The sequence below is a fragment of the Octodon degus genome, unplaced genomic scaffold (assembly GCF_000260255.1).
Source record: "Octodon degus isolate 3935 unplaced genomic scaffold, OctDeg1.0 scaffold00053, whole genome shotgun sequence".
Classification (NCBI taxonomy): domain Eukaryota; kingdom Metazoa; phylum Chordata; class Mammalia; order Rodentia; family Octodontidae; genus Octodon; species Octodon degus.
Window position 1 is genome coordinate 3,975,848 of NW_004524629.1, and position 6,775 is coordinate 3,982,622.

Genomic DNA, 6,775 nt, shown 5'->3' on the forward strand with positions numbered 1-6,775 from the left:
CACTGTACCCTTTGTGCAGAGCAAGTGTTAATAAATCTTCTTTCTGGATGGCATGTCCTTGCCTATTCACAATCTCTTTCCTGGGTAGAGCATGCTGAGCTGTACATGAAGAGCTGGTTACACCAAAGGCCCCTCGGGTCAACTGTGCCCAGTACGGAGGCTCGTAAGACCCAAGGTGACTAGCAGTAGAAATAAAAGAGAGTAGAGAGTGACAGAGAAGCTGGGAACTGCCACCTTTGGTGACAGGAAGAGTTCTCAAGGCCTGCTGGTAGCCACAGGCTTTTCTGAGTACTTCGAGGGTCACTAACAACAAAATTGCTGCTACCTGCTAGCATTCCAGGTTCTGAGATGTTAATCCTGTAGGAGCTACACAGGACCAATTCATGATTTCAATATGAATTCAGCAAGAACCCTCAGCAGACTCCAATATCATAGAAGCTTTATGGGGACCCTCACCTTCAGAGGGCCCTAAAGAAGAAGGCAAGAGCCAGCCAAATAGCTCAGCAGATTAAAGCACCTGCAAGCAGGCTGAGGGACTGGGGGTTCAATCTCCAGGCCTGCTGTGCCACCCCCATCCCCAGGGCACACTGAGACAGAGACTGAGACTGGGCATGATGGCACAAACCTGTAATCCCAGCACTTGGGAGGCTGTAAAAAGGAGAATCAGTATGGGTTAGATCTAGTAGTGAGACCCTGAACACCCTGTAGAACCTTCCTTAAAATAAAAAAATTTTTAAAAAGGCAGTGTGTGGTGACAGTTATCAACAGTTATCTACGACACAGCCAGAAATGCATGCTAACTGTTGACATGGATTCAAGATCCCTGTTCCCTAGGGGTGGGATGGAGCAATTATCCTACATATCCCAGTGTCTCCCGTGGGCTGCACTGACAGAGCAGGCTCACTGCAATGCCTACTGATCTTAATTTTCACCAGAGTTAGAGCAGAACCCATCTGCAACTAGACAACTGAACTCCTTCATCAGTGTCTGTCTACAGTTCAGTTAGGCTAGCTGAGAAGGAACTGGACAAAATAGACAGGGAAAAGTGACAGGAGCTCCAGGGTAATCAGATAAAGACCTTGGAAGGCGAGGCACTTGGGAGGCTCTGCCTCTGCTCCACTGTCCATGTGACTTCTCTGTCCTAGGTTTATTCATGTAGGTGTCAGAGGAGCCTTTCAGGGGGCTGACATGTCTGGAAGGCTGAGGGGCTGGCAGCAGAAAGGCAGGCAAGGGGAAGGCAGCATGAGCTGGAAATGGTCAGGTCCCAAGTAGGTGTGGGAATGGAGGTGTAGAACTCTCTTCCCTCATCATTTTCTCTCCTCTAGAATTCAGGTACTAGGGGGCCAGTAAGATAGCTCAGCAGACTAAAGTGCCTGCTTAGAAAGTTTAGGCAAGTGTAAGACCTGCTTCTATCCCTGGCACCATATGGCACGCCAGCCCTGTCTCCAGGACAGGCTGAGCTGGCCAGAGTCCAGGTGTAGTGGCACACACCTGTAATACCAGCACTGGGGAGGCTGAAAGTAGGACGATCACCATCAGTCTGAGCTGCGTAGTGAGATCCTGTAACAACAAAATATATTTTAAAAAAGAAAAAATTCAAGCACTGGTGGCTTTTAGCTGTAATTAGCTAGGACTAATTACTGTTCCCAGCACAACCTTGGCCCTGTGACCATTAGGCTGCAGTCATAAAGACAGATCTTGTGGGCTACCCCAGTGACATGATTTCCTGGCTTTCCAGGGTTCCATCTGCAGCAGGATAAACCTGAGGTCTTCAGCCGGCCACCATGGACCTCCCGAACTAAGTATGCCCTGCCTCTTTGCCTCATCTCCTGACATCCCTGCCTCTCCTCCTAGGCTGGGTTCTTCGGTGTCATTTATTACCTCAGTGCACTTATCCAGGTCCTTCTCTTTTCAGAGAATACCCTTCTCTGGGTTTAGACCAGGATTGGGGCTGCAGCTCAGTGGTAGTGCTGCAGGTCCTCAGTACCTGAGCAATGACAGTGGAGACTCTTAGAACAGAAAGCATATGCATAACACGCACAAGGCCCTGGGTGTGACACTCAGCACCAAAAGAAAAACATATAAAGATTTAGATGTCTTCTCCTTCCTAAGGTAAATGCACACACAGAAATGCACAAGAAGAGCCAGCCAAATAGCTCAGCAAATTAAAGCCTGTGCAGGTGGGCACAGGGGCACAGGGTTTGATCCCCAGGCCTCCTGTGCCAGCTCAGCCCCCAGGGCATGCAGAGATGGCAATGGAGACTGGGTGTGGTGGAGCGCATGCCTATAATCCCAACTCTAGGGAGGGTGTAAACAGGCAGATCAGTACAAGTCTGATCTAGCAGTGAGACTCTGAACATCCTGTAGACCCTTTCCTAAAATACAAAAAAATAAAAAATGAGAAAATAAAGAAACACACAAATGTACAGACTCAGACACACTCAGACACATACATCAACAGACAAGTAGACACATAAGTAGATATAGACACTCAGATGTAGTCACACACATGTAGACACAAACACACACAGAAATTCAGACATACATGCAAAGATACACACTCAAGCATAAAAATATAGACACACATAGTCACATGCACACTAACATCAAACACATTCAAAGACACATATACAAACACATATGCACATTCAGGGGCACTCATACAACACACACACACACACACACACACACACACAGACACATTCAACTACATCACACCCCGGTGCTGGATGAAGGCCTTCCTGCGGGCTCTCAGAGAATCTCACAAAGACCTATGCCATGGTAGGACCTGCTTTTACAGACCAATCTGTCCTCCTCCAAAGATTAATTCTTGCAGCTCAGAGCCCTGCTTTTCACATGAATCACCCCATCTTACCTCACATACTGTGTAGTTCCTTGTAGACCATCAATCAAGGCTTACTAAACTGAACCAGTCATTCCACAGCAAGCCAGACAGAGTAGACCATGGAATGGCTCCCAAGTGACCAAAACTCACTTTTCCCTCCTCTTTGAATCCTTGGGCAAGGATAGGTTGCTGTGACCATAAAAGAACATGACAGTTGACAGTAACAACCTCACCCCACCCTTCAAGCCTTAGCTTGCCCTTTAAAATGAAAACAAAAAAGTTCCTAGCCTTAAAAGTTAGGTGTTGAGTTCAAGGGCTGCTTCAGTTCCAAAGCATTATTTGGCAGAGTAATGAGTCAACTCACATCTCTGCAGCTAAGGGAAACTTGCTCCGCACTTCATTCAGCACGTACATTTCAGTCCCATTTGTTGCCTAGATTAAAGCCCTTTGAAGGCACGATATCTGGCTGACAGTTCTCTACAATTCCCACAGCTCCTGGCACAGTGTTTTCAGGATGAGTGGCACACGATGGGAGAAGGAGAAGGAACCCAACGTGAGCTGGGCCCTCTGGATTTCCCAAAGGGAAAGAAATGTGTAACCTGGATATGTAATACTATCTTCAAATGTCTGCGACACAGTCCTTGTGAGTGTGGGTCTCAGCTGTATTTCTGTCTGTTCCATGGCAATCTGTGAACTCACCTGTGTTCCTGGAAGGTACAAGCACAGGCTTTCGGTAGGGTCAGGGCCCAATGGTGTCACACACAAGCTGTGCCGCCTCAAGTTTGCTTCTGCAGCCTCAGTTTCCTCAACCATGAAAGAGGAAAATGAACCTCACAATGCTCTGTAAAGGTCCACAATATTTCTTTGGCAGAACAGGCTGGTAGTAGAAGGGGACCAGACTCTGGCTACTGTGAGCAGCAAAAGGTAAAAGGTATGGATCCCAAAGTCTCCTGTGTGGGGGAGGTAATTGGATTATGGGGTGCAGATTTATTTGTGGATGAGGTTAGTGGCTGAATGTGCTCGTAAGAGGCCAGTCACTGGGGTACATCTGGGCTACCTCTCCCTCCCTGGCTCCTCCCTTCTCTCTCTGCTTCCTGGCTGCCATGAGATTGCAGCTGTCCTCTACCAGGTACTTCTGCCTTGGGGCCAGCTGGCTTTGGACTGAAACCTCTGGAAATCTTTTAGGTTGTGTCAGATATTTTTGTCCCAGTGATAGGAAAGTAACTAAGGTGGTGTGTCTGGTCATTAATAGGCTCAACTCTTAAACTTAATTTAGGTTCCATGATGGCAGCAGGTTCCCACCTGGAGAGGGGAAATGAATTCAGGAAGTCTAGGTGACAAGTGGTCCTTAGGCTGTGGCCCACCTGCCCAGAATCCCAACTCTGAGAAGAGAGACCAGGAAGAACCTAGATGATCAGCAAGAATCCCAGAGGCAAGGGTGCAGGTGGGCAGGAGCGCAATCCTCAGTCCTTTATAGCTTAGCAGAGGGACTATGGTTGTCAACAATTAACTGAATATTTCAAAATAGCTAGTAGAGAAAATTTTAAATGGCCCAGCATTAAAAAAGAAAGAAAGAAAGAAGAAAGAAAGAACGAGAAAGAAATCCACTTTCTCTTTTTTCCGGTACCGGGATCAAACTTGGGACCTTGAGCTTGCCAGGCAGGTGCTTATGCCACTGAACTATATCCCCAACCCTATGAAGTCTACTTTCATACTTTCTTTTTCTACTGCTCCTATATAGAGGACTTAGGCCCTCAAAGAACTTTGGGAGCAAAGACCTTTCCTTGAGAGAAGAGCAGGAAGAAAGATTTGCCGGACTGGGGATGCTTCAACCCACATTCCTGGGCTTGGCCCTGAGCTGCTTGATCCCCCTCAGCTCCTGTGACCACTGGGGCCAACCCATTTGGTTATTCAGCTCCTGGCTCCAAGGTTTCCCTTGACCTACCCACTGTCTTTCAGTAAGTGAGCTACTGTGGAGGAGAAGGGAACACAAAATGAGAAAACTTACAGCTTCTGCTCTTAAAGACCTAAGTCTTCTGGGGGAGCGAACCATAAACGAGTAATTGTAGTACAGTGTGATAACTGCAGTACCTAGCACAGCATTCCACAGTGGAAGCCCAGGCCAGAGCTACTATAATGCTGGAAGTGGAGATTTCATAGGGCCCTTAATTTGGTTCTCAGAGGATAAGTAAAGGTCTCTAATGGTAACTAAAGATTATCTTCTCTGAAAGTTAACATGTATTCATTGTGTGGACTCTGACCCATGCCCAGCCATCTTCATGCTGAGCCCAGACTGGGCAAAAGCTCACTATGTTTCAAAAGAGTGTCCTTGGGCCAGGGAGATAGTTTAGCAGTCTAAGCACCTGCCTGGCAAGCACAGCGACCCAGGTTCAACCCTTGATACCACATACAATGCCAGACCCGCACTGGGCGCAGCATGCAAGCTACCTAGACTGGACATGGTGGTTCACACCTGTAATCCTGGTGCTGGGGAGGCTGAAACAGGAGGATCACTACAAGTACAAGCTGCCTAGTGAGACCCTGTACCAAACACATAAAAAAAAAAAAAGAAAGAAAGAAAGAAAGAAAGAAGAAAAGAAAAGTATCTTTGAGGGCCCAGTGTCTTAGGAGTTGTATGTGATCTAGTTTTTGTTTCATTGTATCATCTTCAAAAGCAATTACACATACTTTACCCAGAGGTTGACATTAAATTTTTTCGCTACACCCAATTAAAAAAAGAAAAGAGCCTTATTAGAGCTAAAATAAGCCCTGATTAGAAACAGTCTGTTTAAAAATCAATAAACTCTTCTTAATCCTTCCAGTGGAAAAAAGAGAGAGGCTCCTCCATGTCTTCCCTAAAAAGTCAGTATTTATACAAAGCCTCTCTTCACCAGACGCAGAGAGGCAGAGATACCCTGTGTTCCACCAGCTGCCTGCACCCTCCGAGGCCCGCATGACTTATTTGGCTATAACTAATCTCAGCCTCAGGCTTGCTTACATTTTTGGGTTACCCTTTTGCCTGGAATGCATCTCCATGTTCTCATTAGAGCTGTCTTCCCAGCCCCGGCCCTTGCTCCCTTTTGTTGCTGTTACTTTCTGTCCTTCCATTAGTAATCTTGACTGCTTCCAGTGCAGAGCCAGGCCCGGGTGTGTTCCCCATCAATTTGACACTTTCCCTTCCAGCGCCAGCCAGATAAAGGCCCTGTGTGCCTCCCTCCCTCCCCAGCCCCACAGCCATGCGCAGCTGCAGCCCTTCCTGGGTATTTACAGTAGGATTTTTACAAATAATAATTCTTAAGTGTGTAGACAGAAGAGTTGGCAAATAGTCAAGCTGTCTAACAAGACAGCTTGTCCAGGTGTCTCCAGTGTGCAGTCTGCAGAGGGGACAGGTACCCTTGTGGTTCTCTCTAGGGTCATAGAGCAGGGCTCTGAAGAAGGCCTCCCCTGGGGATCCTGAGTGCCCCTGTCTAGCGATATCTCTTCCTGAAAAACAAACATGTATTAGGGGCTGGGGAGATGGCTCAGTGGAATAAGCGCTTCCCTGGCAAGCGCAAGGGTCTGAGTTCAATCCCCGGTTCTGCCAAAAAAACCAAAAAAAAAAAAAAAAAAGTATTACCTTTTAAGATAAAATTGAAGCCGGGCATGCTGGTGCATACCTGTAATCCCAGTACTTGGGAGGCTGAGGCAGAAGGATTGCTGTGAGTTCAAAACCAGCCCGGGCCACAAAGTGAGGTCAAGGTCAGCCTGAACTGTATAACAAGACTCTGTCTCAAAAAGACAAAAAGTAAATTCATTAATTAATTAAGTAAATGAACTGGGTGTGGTGGAGCATGGCTGTGATCTTAGCACTTGAGAGGCTGAGGTAGAAGGATCATTGCAAATTCGAAGCTAGTTTGTGATACAAAGTGAACTCAAGGCCAGTCTGAATTG